Source organism: Dipodomys spectabilis, unplaced genomic scaffold, assembly GCF_019054845.1.
Source record: "Dipodomys spectabilis isolate Male_0828 unplaced genomic scaffold, ASM1905484v1 ptg000022l, whole genome shotgun sequence".
In the NCBI taxonomy this organism is placed as follows: domain Eukaryota; kingdom Metazoa; phylum Chordata; class Mammalia; order Rodentia; family Heteromyidae; genus Dipodomys; species Dipodomys spectabilis.
Window position 1 is genome coordinate 1,316,106 of NW_024870699.1, and position 17,679 is coordinate 1,333,784.

The following is a 17,679-nucleotide window of genomic DNA, read 5'->3' on the forward strand; positions in this document are numbered from 1 at the left end:
AGGCCAAGAATTTAAAATGATAATCAGCTCCCAAAGATAATTCTGTGCCCACTGGTTATTACAGTATCCTCATAGTGAATTAGAAGAAATTGAAGTTGTATATGTCACTGTTATATAACAAACTTGATGAGACATCACTATCCCATTGTGACCTCATCACCACGGTGACATCACAAACTCATTGTGATATCACATTGCCATTGTGCCACCATGATCACATTGTGATGTCTCAAACTTACTGTGATCTCAAAAGCATTGAAAAAAGCATGCCCTTTGTGACATCACAGACCTTTGTGTACCCATATCACTTTGAGCTAATGACAATTGAGATCTCAAAACCTTTGTGACATCATTACCAGTGTAACATCACATTGTCATTATGACAACATCAGCCCATTGTGACATAATAAAACAACATTGACATCGCAGCATTATGACATCACAATGTCATTGTGATGTTACAGATACCTTGGAATGCCTATTCTGTGATTTCATTCTATATCAAATGTGGCAGGTGAGTTGATATCAGAAATACATTGTGAGGGCTGGGAAGGTGGCTCAGTGGTAGAGCGTTTGCCTTGCATGCTCAAGACCCTGGGTTCGATTCCGCAGCACCACATAAGCAAAAAGAAAAAAACGGAAGTGGCGCTGTGGCTTAAGTGGTAGAGCGCCAGCCTTGAGCTGAGAGCTGAGGGACAGTGCCCAGGCCCAGAGTTCAGGCCCCATGACCGGACCCAAAAAGAAAAAAAAAAAAAGAAATGCATTGTGACCACTAACCATTATGATATCACAATACCTTTATGACACCATATTGGCATTATGATATCACTAACCCACTGTGACATCATAAAACTGTCCTATCCTCATAATTTTTTGACATGCTTCCAGTGTGTTATCTTTGGCTTCTCTGAGATCATAAATTGTTTAACTCATAATACTTCAGGTATGACACGTGATATCATAAATCCACTGTGACATCATGACCATTGTGACATCACACTGCCAGATGTCATGACCACTGAGTCGCATTATGACACAATCTTGTTAAAACTCATTAAACTTGTGCCAATATATTCCTTTGGAGAGACCATTAACACTTGTGAACTTATATATTCATTGTCAATTAGAGATCTGGCATGAGACTGTGAGATCACCATCCCATTGTGAAATCGCAAATCTATGTGACCTCCTCACCTGTATGGCATCACCAACTGTTTGTGACTTCAAAAAAATACTATCTCATGTAATGGTAACATCACATTGTCAATGGGATTTTCACCATTGCATTTTCACCAATCTATTATTTCCTAGTATTTTACAAAATTCATGGCCTTTCTGGTTTCTAGCTCCTTATGTGAACTCGTATCTTGTGATCTAGTAGAATGAAATTGGACATATAATGGTGATATCACAAATTCATTGTGACATCACTATCCATGTGTGACCTTATCACCAAAGTGATATCACAAACCCTTTGTGACATCACCTTACCACAGTGATATCATGATCACCTTGTGACATCCCAAACCTGTTGTGACCTCTTAGCACCTTTGAAAAAGCACATGGTGTTTGTGACATCACAGTCCCTTTGGATAACCATGTCTTCATTGTGAACAAAGGACAACTGACATCAGGCATCCCATTGTACCATTACAAATGCTTTGTGACATCATCTCGAGTGAGATCACGTTGTTATGATACCAACTGCCCATTGTGACATATCAAAATGACAATGACCTCATAGCATGATGACATCACATTTTCATTGTGAGGTCATAGAGACAATGTGATTGCCTATTCTGTGATTTCATTCTATCTCAAATGTTGCATATAGGTTGATTTCAGAAACCTATTGTGACCACATCACCATTGTGACGTTACAATCCCTTTGTGAACTCATGTTGACATTGTGATATTATTAATGCAATGTAACATCACAAACCTGTCTTGACCTTACAAATTTTGTAATAAGCGACTACCTTGACCTGAGCTGGATGCCCAGAGCTAAATGCAGCCTCAACCACGAATCCTCAGACCTCTCAAGATCAACCCAGCCATTTGTTAACTGGTCTGCAAACAACCAGCCCCCAACATAATGAACTCCAAAGCTCTACACTTCAAAGGACAAGGCTTTTTTCCTTTCTCTTCATCCTACTTCTATCCAGACCTGTCCTATCTTTCAGGTCTTTTCAGTTTTTCCTTCAACCATTCCCTTCTTCTCTTCAGGCTGCTCTATTCTTTACAGACCTGCCCTGTCCTGTCCAGGTGGCCAGTTGCCATCCTTCACCACCTGCTCTCCCTCAATTTCCTCTCCTCCCAGGTCTTTACCCTCCTGTAGTCTCATCACTTCTTTCCTTCCAGGACTTTCTCCTTTTTCTCTCCCCTTCTGTTGCTCTGAACATGCATCTTATATATAGGCTGTACCCTTCCCCCAATGGAATATATTTCCTGCATAAGGGTTTTCAAACATAACTTCCCAAATGTCCATGCCAAATCACTTCTTGGCAGCTCACCATGTGGGGCTTGACATCCGATCTCCTTCAGCAGCATGTCCTTCCCCCTCCAGTGGCATGTACTCCCCTCTCCGGTGGTCTAGACCAGGAGGCCATGATGACTATCTGTTCCCGTGGATTATAGGGGCACTGCTGGTTATTACAATGTCCTCATGGTGAACTAGGAGCAATTGAAATTGGACAAATAATTGTGATATTACAACTTGTGACATAACTAACCCATTGTGACCTCATCACCACTGTGACATTACAAACCCATTGTGAAATCACATTATTGTTTTGACACTAGGATCACACTGTGACATCCCAAATCTATTATGACCTCTTATAACCTTTGAAAAAATACATAGCTTTGTGGCATCACAGTCCCTTTGTGCACCCAAATCCCCACTGTGAAATAGTAACAATTGAGAATCATACATGACATTTTCACATCAAAAACAATTTGTGAGATCATCACAATTGTGACATCACATTGAAGTTTTGACACCATCTGCTCATTGTGAAATCACAAAATGAAAATGATATGATAGAATTAGAACTTCACATTGTCATTGTGACATCATAGACACAGTATGAATGCCTTTTCTGATTTCATTCTATTTCAAATGTGGCCTGTAGGTTGATATCATAAACAAATCATGAACTCATAACCATTGTGACATCACAATCCCTTTGTACATCACGTTACCATTGTAATATCACAAACCCACCGTGACATCACAAGCCTATCCTGTCATCATCTTTTGTGACATGCTGCAATTCTGATACCTTAGGCCTTTTTGTCCTCATAATCTGTTGTCGACCTCATTAGATTTCACATATGACATTTGATATCACAAATTCCCCGTGACATCATGACCATGGTGAGATCACACTGCCAGATGTCATAACCATTGTGCCAAATTCTGACATCACAAATCTTTTAGGATTTCAATATATGTGTGACAACACATACTTTTGGAGAAGCCACAGTACCTTTGTGAATTCATATACTCATTGTAAGTTAAAGACAATTGAGAACCATCATGTAATTGTGACATGCCCAACACATTGTGACATCACTGATCTTTTGTGACTTCATCACGAATGTGGCATCATCAACTAATTGTGACACCAAAAGAATATTTTGATATGATGTAGTGAGTTTATATTGCCATGGTGATATCACTGTCCTATTGTGTATTCACAAACCTAATATGACCTCATAACATTTTTAAAAATCCATGTCCATTAGGACTTCAAGCCCCTTTTGTGAACTTTATGCACATTGTGAAATACTAGCAATTGAATTGGGACATGTGTTTGAGATATTACAAAATCATCATGATATCAAAAACCCATGGTGACCTCATCACAACTGCATATCATAAAGCTATCATGACCCCTAAGTACCTCTGAAAACACACATGGCATTTGTGACATCACAGTCCATATGTGTACCCATATCCTCATTGTGAACACATGACAATTGAATTCATATATGCCGTTGTAACACCACATACCCTTTGTGACCCCATCACCACATATTCATTATGACATCATTACTTCCTTGCAACATCAATTTACAATGACCTCATAGCATTATGACATTATATTGTCATTGTGATGTTATAGACACATTGTAAATGCCTATTCTCTTATTTCATTCTATTTCAAATGTGGCATGTGGGTTGATATCAGAAAACCATTGTGATCTCATAAATATATGACATCATAATCACTTTGTGACATCACAGTGCCATGGTGATATCACTAACACACCGTGGCATCACAAATCTGCCCTGTCCTCATAAGTCTTGAGATGTGCTGCAATTGTGATGTCTTAGGGCCTTTATAAGCTTGTAATCTGCTTTAAACCTTATAATATTTCAGTTATGATATGTGACATCATAAATCCACTGTGACATCATGATCATTATGACATCATACTGACAGACACCATGAATATTGTGTCACACTGTGACATCACAAGCCTCTTAGGACATTTGTGACAACACCTGCCTTTGGAGATACCTCAGTCTGTTTGTGAACTCTTATTCTCTGTGATTTCATGACAAATGGGATTCTTTTTATCATTTGGATATCACCAACCAATTATGACATCATAGACCTACGATTACCCCTTATCTGTATGGCATCAGAAACTAACTGTGACATCAAAATTTGTGAAGTCATAATATTACACGATGATCATGACATCTGTCAGTGTGATATCACAATTGTCATGATGTCACAGTGGATTTCTGGTATCTCATATAACACATGAAATATGAGGTTGAAAACAAATTCTGAGGGCAAAAGGTCTAAGGTATCACAATGTCAGCATGTCACAAAAGTTATGAGGACAGGAGAAGTTTGTGTTGTCACATTGTGTTAGTGATAGCACAATGGCACTGTGATGTCACAAAGTGATTATGATGTCAAAATGGTTATGTAGGCACAAAAGTGCCTTTCTCATATCAATTCTCATACCACAGAATCACAGAATAGGCATTCACAATATGTCTATGATGTTATAATGAGAATTGTTGTCATAATGCAATATGTCATTGAGTTTGGTGATGTCACAATGAGCTGATGTTTCCATAATGAAAAAGTGACATGACACTGTTGAGGATGTCACAAACACTTTTTGATGTTATAGTGGCATGTCTGATCTCAATTGTCATTACTTAACAACAAGGATTTGGATACACAAAGGGCATGTGATTTTTCAAAGGAGTTAAGAGGTCATAATAGATTTGAGATGTCACAATGGAATCATGATGTAACAATGACAATGTGGTCACAATTGCTTTCTGATGTCGTGGTGGTGATGATGTCAAAATGTGTTTGTGATGTCACAACGAGTTTGTAATATCACAATCAAATTTCCAATTTCAGTTGCTACCAGTGTTCACAAGGAAGATACTGTAATAATCAGCAGGGTCCCAATAATATATAGAGTCCAATAATCAGCGTGGCCCCATCTCCTGGCAAGCTGGAGAGGACAAAGTATGCCACCAAAGAAGGTGGGGCATTTGGTGAGAGGTGCTGGTGCATTAATCTCCACGTGTTGAGCTGTTAAGAATTTATTGGGCTGTGGGCAGTTTGGGATGTGACAGTTGAAAAATGTTAGGCAGTTGGAGTGGAGAAGGGGTACAGACTTCAATAGAAGTGGAGAGAAAAAGGGAAAAGTCCTGGAAGGAAAAAAGTGGTGTGATAGCATAAGGGGAAAGACCTCGGAGGAGAGGATGTTGAGGGAGAGCAGGAGGTGAAGAATGGCAACTGACGACCCAGGCAAAGCAGTTCAGGCCTGTGGAGAGTGGAGAGGCCTGAAGAGAAGAAAGAACTGGTAGAAGAGAAAAAGGGAAAGACCTCGAAGGAAGTATAGGACTGTGAAGGAGAGACAAAGGATGGGGAGAAAAAGGCTTGCCCTTTGATGTTTGGAGCTCTTGACATCATAATTTTGGGGGTTGATGGTTTGGAGAACATTTATTATATTAACTGTGTCTCGATGGATTCTCTTGAACTATAAAGGTCCTAATTTTTAGAGACCACATTGACATAATCCATTTGGATGGCAACAGTCCTTGGCCCCAGAGAAAATTCCCCATAGGAGAGAGTGTCAGCACTCAGGGTTGAGAGTTTACCTCGAGTGTTTGTCTCCAGAGGACCAACAGGGACAAAAGTCATTTAGGAACCTCTAAGGCTACGTCTGGGCAAGCTTGCCAGCCTGTTTTGAGGACCCACTCTAGAGGTCAAGTGTGGCTTCCTTGGGAAGCCATCTGGGAACTCTTTGAGAGGCTGTGTAGGGCTTCCAAAGAAAGCCATCTGGAACCTCATCAAGAGTACATCTGTGACTTCCTTAAGAAACCATCTGAGACCTACTCTGGAGTTCATCTGGGGCCTTCTCCAGGGGCCATCTTGGACTTTCTCCAGAGGTCATCTGGGGCTTCTTCAGGAGGCCACCTGAGACCTCTTCAAAAGTAGTCATTGGGGCTTCGTTATGAGGCAATCTAGGACCACCTCCTGAGGTCATCTGGAGCTTCTTTGGGTGGTCATCTCGGGTTACCTTGATGAGAAATGTATGACTATCTTCGGACATCATCTGTGACTTCCTTAAGGAGCCATATAGGACCTTCTCTGGATGTAATCTGTGGCTTTCTCAAGAGGGTTATCTGGAACCTCCTCTGAAGTTCATATGTGGCCTCTGTGAGTGGCCATCTGGGAGCTACTCGAGAGGTAATCTCAGCCACATTGAGAGGACATCTGGGACATCCCTTGGAGGTCATCTAACACTTCCTTGGGAAGCCATTTGAAACCTCCATGAGAGGTCTTTTAGGGCCTCCTAGGAATGACATATGTGACATCCTCCAAAGATCATTTGTGGCCTCCTCAAGAGACAATCTGGGACATTCTCTCTGTCATCTGGGACCTCCTGTAGAGGTCAACATTGAGAGGCATGGGAGATGTGGGTTGTCTGTGGCTATTGGTCTGTGTATGTATGCTGATAGTTCTGTGTCCTGTATGCACCTGTTTACTCCTTTTCTCAGGATGGGAGAACAAGGCCTAAAGGTGTCATATCCAAAACATATTCGCCTCCAGGTTTACAGAATTCCTCAGAGGAAGATGCACTGATGTACTCTCTCTCCTATTCTTTGCCATCATCACCTCTAATGTTAAGTCCTCCCATACCAAAAGTGGTTACTTGTACCAATCTGAGGTGGTACAATGTGGTATGTTACCCTTATTACCTTTGAGACAGGAACATGGAGGAGATGGTGGGCAATATATGTTCTAATATATGTTCCCTTTACAACTAGTGACCTGTATAACTGGAAACAGCAAAATCCATGCTTTTCAGAAAAAAGGGGCTCATTACTTCGTTAGAGACAGTAATTTTCAAACACAAGCACATCTGGGATGAGTGTCAGCAAATTTTACAGTCACTTTTCACCTGGTAGAAAAGGAAGTGAATCCTGCTTGGTGACTTGAAGGTGGTCCTTCGACCAGAGAGTAGCCCCTCTATTGAACCAGCAAGTCTTTGCACAGACTTACCCAAGCTGAGACTAACAGCAATTGAGGTATGGAGGTGCTTACCTATTATTGCCAGGTTCTGTTAGCAGGGATACCGCAGTGGCTAAAAAGCCAAATCATCAATCTAAGGTGGGTGAGATTTTACAGTTCCCCAGTGAGTACCCTAATGCTTTTCTGAAACTTCTCCCAGAAGCCTATAGGATGTATAGGCCTATAGATCTTGAAGCCCTGGAGAATGAAAGAGTCCTCCTAAATATGGCATTTGTTACCCAGACAGCCCCAAATATTAGAATAAAGCTTCAAAAGTCAGAAGGTTTTGAGGGAAAAGTTTATTCTACTTTGGAATTAGTCATCCAGAGGGTGTTTGTTAACAGAGATACCTGGGAAAAAGAGTCTAAGAAAAGGGTTTGAGTTTTGGTAGGAACAACAGAATAGGGATCAAGAAACCCTTGGCAAAGACAGTACAATTCATTTGCAAATGGCAATAGGGAACCTCTAGGACTACATCAGTGTGCTTATTGCAAACAAAATAGACATTGGGAAAAGGAATGCCCAAGGAGGAGAAAGATAGAAAATGACAGGTTAATTAATCACATTAACCACCTGGAAAATATGTTCATATATCTGGAGAAACATGCAAAGGAGCTTGGGGCTCTGAATTCCAACTATGTTTAATTTAAAAAGCAGCCCTCTGAAGTTAAGAAATGTGGCAAAGAAAAAATTCCACCATTCTATCTCAAAACATAGTCTTATAAAAGACTGAGTCTCCAATATATACCAGTCAAAACCCACTAAGAGACTGAAAGCACATAGAAGAGCACATTGGAGAAAACAGAGAAAATTATTTGACGTGAAGAAAAGATTTAAAGATATAAATTAAGAAATTGTGCGAGTCAAAAAGGAGAAGAAAATCCTAAAAAGAACCTAGAAAACACTCAAAATCAAATGAAATTCAAGTACATTAGCCTGGGTGAGCATGAGGCAAATTAGGGGACCACAGGTCAGAGGCAAACAAGCACAGGACAGCAATGCTGCCATCCTTCCTAACCACAAGTGAGGCCAAGAAGAGATCCTAATGCTGCATTAAGAAACCATCGCCATGACAAAGGAGCTGGACCTGATATAAGAATGTATTAGGCTGAAGTACATGTTGATTATAAGCTTTGAAGAGTGTCACCAGAAAGTCAAAGCAACAGAGAAAGAAGGAAAGAGTAGTTAGCAGAGAAGACGGGGAAGTGCTGTGTCATAGAAGAGGAGGCCAGGAAAAGTGAACTGGAAAATATCAGGCTCAAGAAAGAGATTGGTACTATTCAGAAAGAGTTAAAGGACCACATGCTCTGACAGAGAGTGCCGGGGAAAGGAAAAGAGCATTAGGAACAAAAACAGAAGAGCTAAACAAACAGTTGGAAGATCTGTCACAAAAATACACTGAAGTGGAAAACTAGAAAGAGAGACTACTAGAATAAAAAGCCAAAAAGACTGCTGAGATCTTCACCATAAATGTAATGCAGAAACTTCATGTCCCAATGGAACAGGTGGAGGTGGGAAAAATTACCTCTCAATAGCACCTTTGTGAACTTAAGGGAGGAGCTGAAGAGCAAGCAAAGGTGTTGTGAGAAGGAGCAGCAGTTGGCTAGTCAAAGAACTCTCCTGTGACCCTGCCAAAACACTTGCAGGTTAAGGAGCACATTGAGAACTAGAGTGGGATCACGAAAGCAAGTTTGAGAGAAAAGGAGAATAAAATGGAAGAAGACTCCAAGGTTCAGAGTACAATACAGGAAGTAAAGAAACTAGAGACCCTAAGATACAGGGAAACATCTGAGCTGATCACGTAGCTTGGGAGACCACTCTAAAACCAGTTGGTTCTCTAGAGCTACTAGTTGTTAAGATTAAAAGAAGAAGCGAACACAATAGTAATAAGTGTGCAAATGTTGATACTGAACTTGTGAAAATAACATACAGGCTCAAGCTTTCTGTTAGTTTACATAAAGATATTTGCACCCAGGTAAATTGAGTGAGGCCACTGCCTAAAACTTCTGAAACTAGTGGGGCCTCAGCCTGACAATTCTTTGTAATGTGTGTAGGTAATTTCCATCAGGTAAATGCTGAAAAGCTGGAACCTATGGAAAGAATTCATATATGAAGAACCTCAGATCATGAATTTGGGAAAGTGGACTCCACAGATGTAAAGCCTGGAAAGTATGGCTATTGGTATCTGTTAGTAATAGTGGACAATTTTTCAGGCTGAGCTGGCTGAGGTGTGTACTAATTCCTTGATTTGGCTTACCCTTAGATTTGGGGTCCAAAGATGGCCCTGCATTTATGGTCCAAGTTCTTAATAATTAACTAACAACCTAGGAATAAATTGGAAGTTACAATCCATTTATAGACCTTAGAGTTCAAGGCACTAGAAAGAATGAATATGACCTTAAAGAAAACTAACTAAATTAAATAAAGATACTGGCCATGGCTACGTAAGCCTCTTCCACTTTGCTCTCCTTTGAGCTAGATGTAGCTTCTATGTTAAAGGATTTAATCCCTTTGAAATACTTTAGTGTAGACCACCCCCTTTGGTTCCTAAACTTGGGAAGGTTATATTAACAGAAATGTCTAACTACAGACTGCAGGCATTAAAACATATTCTTTTATGTACCTATCCTTTGGTAATCAAGGCCCACTGGCCACCTAAGAAAAACTCCACCTGAAAGGGAGGGGCCAAGATGTTGATGGAACAGCAGGGAAACACCTCAGCTCTCTCCAACCAAATACAGAGTTTGGATTTCAATGCTCTGTTTCTCGAAATGACCCACAAAAAAGGCAATTACTCAGAGAGATACAGGAAGTGAAAAAAGAAAAGGGAAAAACCTACACAGACAGTAAAGTGGGAAGACCCTTCCCCCACCCGTTGTTGGTGATGGGGCTCCACACTAAGCAGCTTAATTGGTGGGGTTTCATGCCCAGCTCCTTAAGTGGCCAGGCTCTGGACTGTCTGTGGACCACACACTCACAAGCATCCCAAGGCTCTCAGAAGACTGCCAAGAGGTGGTGCCAACCTAGAGAATACAAGCAGAAATCTCAGAAGGCAGAGCCAGCACGAAAACTCGCCTCACCCTCCCAGGCATAGCACCTCTTCCTGGCTGGTACAAGCAGCCCAATCCATTAGTTAGTTATAATCGTAGGCTTGAGCCACTCTAGCTCTGGCCTCTTAACCTTCTGTTTTATCTAGTAGCTGCTAATTTCCTCTTACCTCATTTCTGGGGCTTGAACCCAAGGCCTGGGCATTGCTCTTGAGCTTTTTTGTTCTACCCTAGGGCCTAGCCACTTGAACACAGCTCCACTTCCAGATTTTTTTTGGTGTTTCACTGAAGATGAGTCTCACAGGTGAAAATCTATTTAAAGAGAACAGTAAAACCAATGTAGTTAAACAATTGTGTCAGAACAGGAGCTCAAAGGACCATACTTTGAAGAAAAGGTGCTGGATTCATGGACAGAGACTATGACTTTCACCTTCCTTAGATTTAACATAGTAGCAGATACATAGAGACACTAAATAAATGTTGCTTGATACCAGTTCCATTTTGTGTTGCTTATATTAAAACTAACTCACTTTGTGATTGTCAGTTTGGAAGGAAACTATCTTGTAGAAAAGCTTATAGGCAAATCTCCAACATCAGGCTAGGTTCTCAAACAGAACTTGAGGATGAAGCACAGGCACTTCACAAGCTGGGCCATTTAGAGATGAGGCAGAAGATCTTGCTGGAATACAACCTGGCCCATGTCCATCTCAAGCAAAGCATCTGGTTCCCATCTGTTTACTAAGCTAAACCTGCACAGAGATACTCTTTGAAGAAAATCTCTTTACAATTGAACTATAGACTCATGTTATTTGCCAATTATCATGTAAGAAACAATGGCCTCATCCTGAAAAATACTGGCAAGGATCACCTTAAGTAGATGACCAAAGATACATCCAGGCAATGAGACACCAGAAATTGATATGACATAACTGAGCTTTCTCATTCAGTTATAAAATTAGGCACAAACAAACAAACAACCAAATATATGCCTAGCTGGGTTCCAGTGGCTCACCCATGGAATTCTAGCCAATAAGGAGGCTCAGATCTGAGGATGTTGGTCCAAAGCCAGCCCAGAGAGAAAAGTCTGTGACATTCATATCTCCAGTGAACACCAGAAAACTGGAAGTGGGTGCTGTAGCTCCAAGTGGTAGAGTGATAGCCTATAACTAGCTCAAAGAGAGCACCCAGGCCCTGAGTTCAAGCCCCAAGACCAGCCAAAATAAAAAAAACACCCACCCAAGTCACACTGGGAGGCTTCCCACAGGATCAGTAGCTGCCCTTTTCAAAAGTGTCAAGCTCATACTAAAGAAAAGACAGTGGAAATGTCACAGACAGGAGGAGGTAGAGGAGGTCTGACAGATCAAGGGAAAGCAGGATCCTGGATGGATCCTGAGTGGGAGTGCCAGTTCTGAGGCTTGAACTCAAGACCTGGGCACTGTCTCTTAGCTGTTTCGCTCAAGGCTGGCACTCTACCACTTGAGCCACAACTTTACTTCAGGCTTTTTGATGGTTTGTTGGATAGAAGAGGCTCACAGACTTTCCTGCCCAAGCTAGTTTTGAAATTTAATCCTAAAATCTCAGCCTGCTGATGAGTTAGGATTACAAGCATAACCCAACAGCGCCAGCTATATTTTCTGTTTTATCTTGCAATAAAAATAAGAAGATTGTTTTCAAAATACATACTTGGGAGGGAACAAGGGAAAGGCTCTGCTTGTACTGTTGACTCTAGCCGTTTTTGTCTTATGCTACAGCTGCAGGGCAAGCCACATGGGCAGGGTGTGGTTCAGGCACAGGCTCAGCCTGCCTAGAACAAGGAGGTAAAAATGAGGTGTACATAGTTCTGACAATAGCTAGTGGTCTTGTTTGGCCTTCTAGTGTAGAGAGCAGAAGGAAATAAAATGAGGAAATAAAATAGTTGAGGGCACAGTATGTAATCTCATTATGCCATGACAAGATATTTGTTCTTAACCTGTCAAGCAAAAGAGAAAAGGTATATGTTTCTCATCAAGGATTGATACCACCTCAGTGGTCACTTCTCAGTCCTCTTTGCAAACAAATCCCAATTTTGTCTCATCATCCATTCTGTTGGTTTCTGTGTTTACATGGGATGTCTGGTGCTGCAACAGCCAACTTGGGATGATGAACTTTAGCCTGTGGAGAATATACCCAGTATGGTCAATTCAAAAGATGGTAGGAATATAAATATAAGAAAACAGGCTAGGTGCCAGTGGCTCAGGCCTGTAATCCTATCTACTCAGGAAGCTGAGATCTGAGGATCATGGGTCAAAGCCAGCCCAGGCAGGAAAACCTGTGAAACTCTTATCTCCAATAAATCACCAGAAAATCAGAAGTGGCCCTGTGGCTAAAGTGGTAGAGTGCTAGCCTTGAGCTGAGTTGCTCAGGGACAAAGCCCAGGCCCAGAGTTCAAGCCCCATGGCTCACAAAACAAAAGACAAAAAAAGAAGACAATACTGAGCCACTGAATTAATGAATTCTACAGTCTCCCTTGTGCTATGGTTATTATTTTTTTTCTTTTTTTTTTCCAAGGCTGAGGACTGAACCCAGGGCCTTGCACACATGCCAGGCAGGTGCCCTTCCCCTGGCTAAACCCCCAGCCCCACCATGGTTATTATTATGTGAAATAATAAATCTTCCTGTCACTGAAATGAGTTGGGCCTTCTATAATTACACCTAAAAACAACCAAAATTATGCTTGAGTCCTAAGCGAAAATAAAAGGCATCTAGAAGTAATACAAGAAGAAAAATATAGGTGAAAAATAAAAATAAAGGCTAAAATGCATTAGGTGCATAGGGCTCTGAAAAATCTTCCAGGCCTGAAGAAACTCACCTGGAGTTTCAGAAGCCAGCTCCAATTTACATTTAACCATCTAAGTCTAGTTGCTATCAAGTTCTTATAGGCAGTGATCCCTGAGAAGAGGAAGAAAAACGAAAGGGAAATAAGATTAAACAACTGCCAGTGGAAAAACCAGCTGTACATGATCAATTTCCTTCCATGGAATCTCTATTTGTCTGAAGAGAATTTCTTCATCAGATCCCTGGCCCCAAGTCAGAGACAGGTATATGAGGAGGAGACAGGACAGGGCAGCCTAAAGATGGACAGTGACTCATCTGGAATGGAAGAAAAAGCTAGCATGTGGCAGAGACTGAGCCCAAAGCTAAGCCTGACTCGATCCAGAACCTTCCCAATGCACTGTCATGCCAGAAATGAAAACCAAGCTGCAAAGCCACCAAGAGCTGCTTCTAAGCCATTCTGAAAAGTGCCCACATTCACCCAGGCGTCTCACCAGAGACCCCAGGTATAGTCCAGCAGAGCACTTGAAAGCAGAAACCCAAGAAGCAAAGCAGGTGGCCTGCATCCAAATTCAAGAAATGTAACTCATTCAATTGTCACTGTGGCCAGGCCTGAGATTTCCAGTCAGTCCCCTACACTCTAGCCTGAGGACAGTACCTATTAGGATGAGACCATATAAGACACGGATGAAGGCCCTGTCTGACTGCCACTGCCATGAAGAACAGCATTATAGATGGGTGCTCATGGCGCATGCCTGTAATCCTAATCAGGATGCTGAGATCTGAGGACCATGCTTTGAAGCCATCCTAGGCAGAAAAGTCAATGAGGCTCCTTATCTCCAATAAAGCAACAAAAAAGCCAGAAGTGGAGCTATGACTCAAGTAGCAGAGTGCTAACCTTGAGCAAAAAGCTGAGGGACAACTTCTATGATGGTGGTGTGGGGAAAGACTATTACCACAAGCCCCTTTAGGACAGGTACTCTCACTTATGCCCATTTCCTTCAGAGCATTGCATAGCCCTCACCTTACTGACTTGCCTCTCCCTGTTTTAACACAGGATATTCACTTGGCCTGTCTATCTTGCAGCATCCCTAGCAAAGCAGCTTTTTCTCTGGGGTTTAACCAAGGAGCCAATACTGTCTGTGATTGGTTAACTGTGCACAGTCCAGAATCAAGGATACCTGGGGTCCATCTGGCTTGGCCATCTACTGTTGTAGCTTACAGCATATTGTTCAACACTTCTGTTTTCTTATAATAGTTCTTGCTCATGGGTCCTAACGGTCACAATAAAATAACTAATAGGGTTACTTGTGTACACACACACACACACACCACTGCAACAGTACTACAAGAGAAACAAGGCAACTCAACAGGGAGCTTTAGGATTCAAACATCTACCACATCCTAAGTATTTCCTGTTTCTTCTTAAGTAATTATTAATATTATTCCTATTTTGGTGCAAGTACTGGAGAGTGAACTCAGAGCTGGGACACTGAGCCCCACTCAACTGGGGACTGAACTATCCCTAAGCTTTTTTGTTTTTGTTTTTTGTTTTGGGTCTGGTCATGGGGCCTGAACTCTGGGCCTGTGCACTGTCCCTTAGCTCTTCAGATCAAGGCTAGCACTCTACCACTTGAGCCACAGCACCACTTCCAGCTTTTTTCTTTTTTTACTGATGTGGTGCTGAGGAATGGAACCAGGGCCTCATGCATGCAAGACAAGCGCTCTACCACTGAGCCACCTTCCTAGCCCTTCCTTAAGCTTTTTCTGCTCGAGGCTAGTGCTATACCATTAGAGCCATACACAGACTTTTCTTTCCAGGCTTGCTTCAAACCAGGACCCTCAGATCTCAGACTCCTGAATTGCTAGGATTACAGTGGTGAGCCACCCGCACCTGGGTGCAATCTGTTTTTTTAACTTGAATGTTTTTTATATCTATTAGATATGGAGATTGGTAATCTCTGCTGCTCTCTTTTTTTCTTAGCTGTATTTTCTTTTTCTTAGCCCCTTCCTTAAATGATTCTTTATTTTTTATTTATTTGTTTATTTTTATTTATTTATGTTTTGGTCAGGGGTCCTGAACTCTGGGCTTGGGCACTATCCCGCAGCTCTTCAGCTCAAGGTAAGTGCTCTACTGCTTGAGTCACAGTGCCACTTCTGGGTTTCTAGTGGTTTATTGGAGATGAGAGCATCATGGACTTTCCTGCCCGGGCTGGCTTTGAACCATGTTCCTCAGATCTCAGCCTCCTGAGTAGCTAGGATTACAGGTGTGAGCCCCTGGTGCCCAGCCCTTAAACAATTCTTGTAGGAACTTCATTCCCTATCTGGTAAGAGGAACAATAATTTCACCTACTAATGAGTAGGTTGTCACAGATAGCAGTATGTGAGCATGAGACCTGGCATATAATAACTACTTACTGAAACAGGCATGACCTGTAAGGGCAGAAAGAAAAGGAGCCAATGAAGGGGACCCCAGGAGTACAAGGCAGCTCTTCTCTGATAACACTAAGAGCTCCCAGAGGACAGGGATAGAATCCTCAGATCTATGACCCCACATGGACAATAGGCTGATTCTCTACATAACTGATGTCACAGAGATCTTAGTACCAAGAGTGGCTCCTTTGTGCCAGGACAGGAAGGAAGGAAGAGGACAGGGGGGCCCATAGACAGGCAGCTCCTGAAGCAGATCACCAGGTGACAAAATGAAGACAAGAGTATAATCAGGAGACCATCACATCCTCTGCAAGCTTCTCCCACCAGAGGCCAGCAGCAGAGGAAGGCAGACAGCCCACTGTGGGTGAACATGAGCACCACACTGGGAAGGCCCAGAATGGTGAACCAAAGAAATATAGGAAGGGGAGAGCTTTGGAGATGTATATCAGCTCTGACTTTTACCAATCTTGAGATTGCTCCTCATGGGCCTCAATTTCCTTATCTGTACAAGGTGGAAAATTATCATCTTGATCAAATACAGGGGAGCCCTTGTTCCACAGAGAGACATAAATGGTAGTCATGTTATGGAGATTTTTTTTCTGAAGGTAAAAACTAACCTCCTAGCCAGATACTAGTGGCTAATACCTGAAATCCTAGCTACTCAGGAGGCTAAGATCTGAGGACCATGGTTTTCAGCCAGCTCAGAAAGAAAGGTAAGTCTTTGAGACACATAGCTCCAAATAACCACCAAAAACCCAGATGTGGAGCTGGGACTCAAGTGGTAGAACACCAGCCTTGAGGAAAAACAAACAAAAAACAAACAAACAAAATCTCCTGGCCTTGCATTTAAGACCTAGCCCTGCATTCAAGCCCTAGGATCCGCAAGAAGGAAAAAAGGAGGAAAAAAAACCTCTGCTCAAACAAGAATACAAGCTAAGAGGTTTTCAGCTGAATGCAACTAAAATAAAAATGGGGGAGCCCGTTGTTTCCTGAGGATGACTATTTATGAGGCCAATTTCATTTTCAAGTGCTAATGAGTCCCCACAGCAGACCCATGTACAGCCTGGAGTCCAGAAGAGTGGGAAAACATCCAACCCAAACTTTGTGGAAGCTCCAAGGACACTTGTGGCGCTCAATCAGAGTGTAATGATCAGAGCAATAATCTAAATAATGAACAAGATAAAGTGTGGTGGAGGGGAGGAGAGAGAAGATACAGGTGGAAAGGAATAGTAACTTAAGTTTTTTGTATTTCCTCAAGACAAACTTCTGTCTGGAAGAGATTAATTCCATATGTATATTAATGTGGATTACTAATTAATGAGTTAAAAAATCCTTTCAACACAAGAAGTGCTAAGAAAATGCTTAAAAATAATGAGTCTCTGGGTATGCCTCCAAAAGAAATATGCTAGCTTCTGTAATTTTCTCTCTCTCTTGTAACATTTAAAATGTTATGGTTTGCCAGGCATTGGTGGCTCCCGCCTGTAATCCCAGCTACTCAGGAGGCTGAGATCTGAGAATCGAGGTTCAAAGCCATCCCAGGAAGGAAAGTCCGTGTGACTATTATCTCCAATAAACGACTAGAAAACCTGAAGTGGCACTGTGGCTCAAGCAGTAGAGTTCTCGCCTTGAGCTGAAGAGCACAAGGACAGTGTCCCAGCCCAGAGTTCAAGCCCCACAACCAACCATAAAAAATATTATGGTTTGAAGGAAATGGAAGGGAATCATGGAAATTCACTTAAAGCACAAAGTCAGGAAATTGGAAAGCCTGGTCAGGTAACTAACTTCCTTGTAGTCCTATGAACACTATCAATGCACATTCCCCA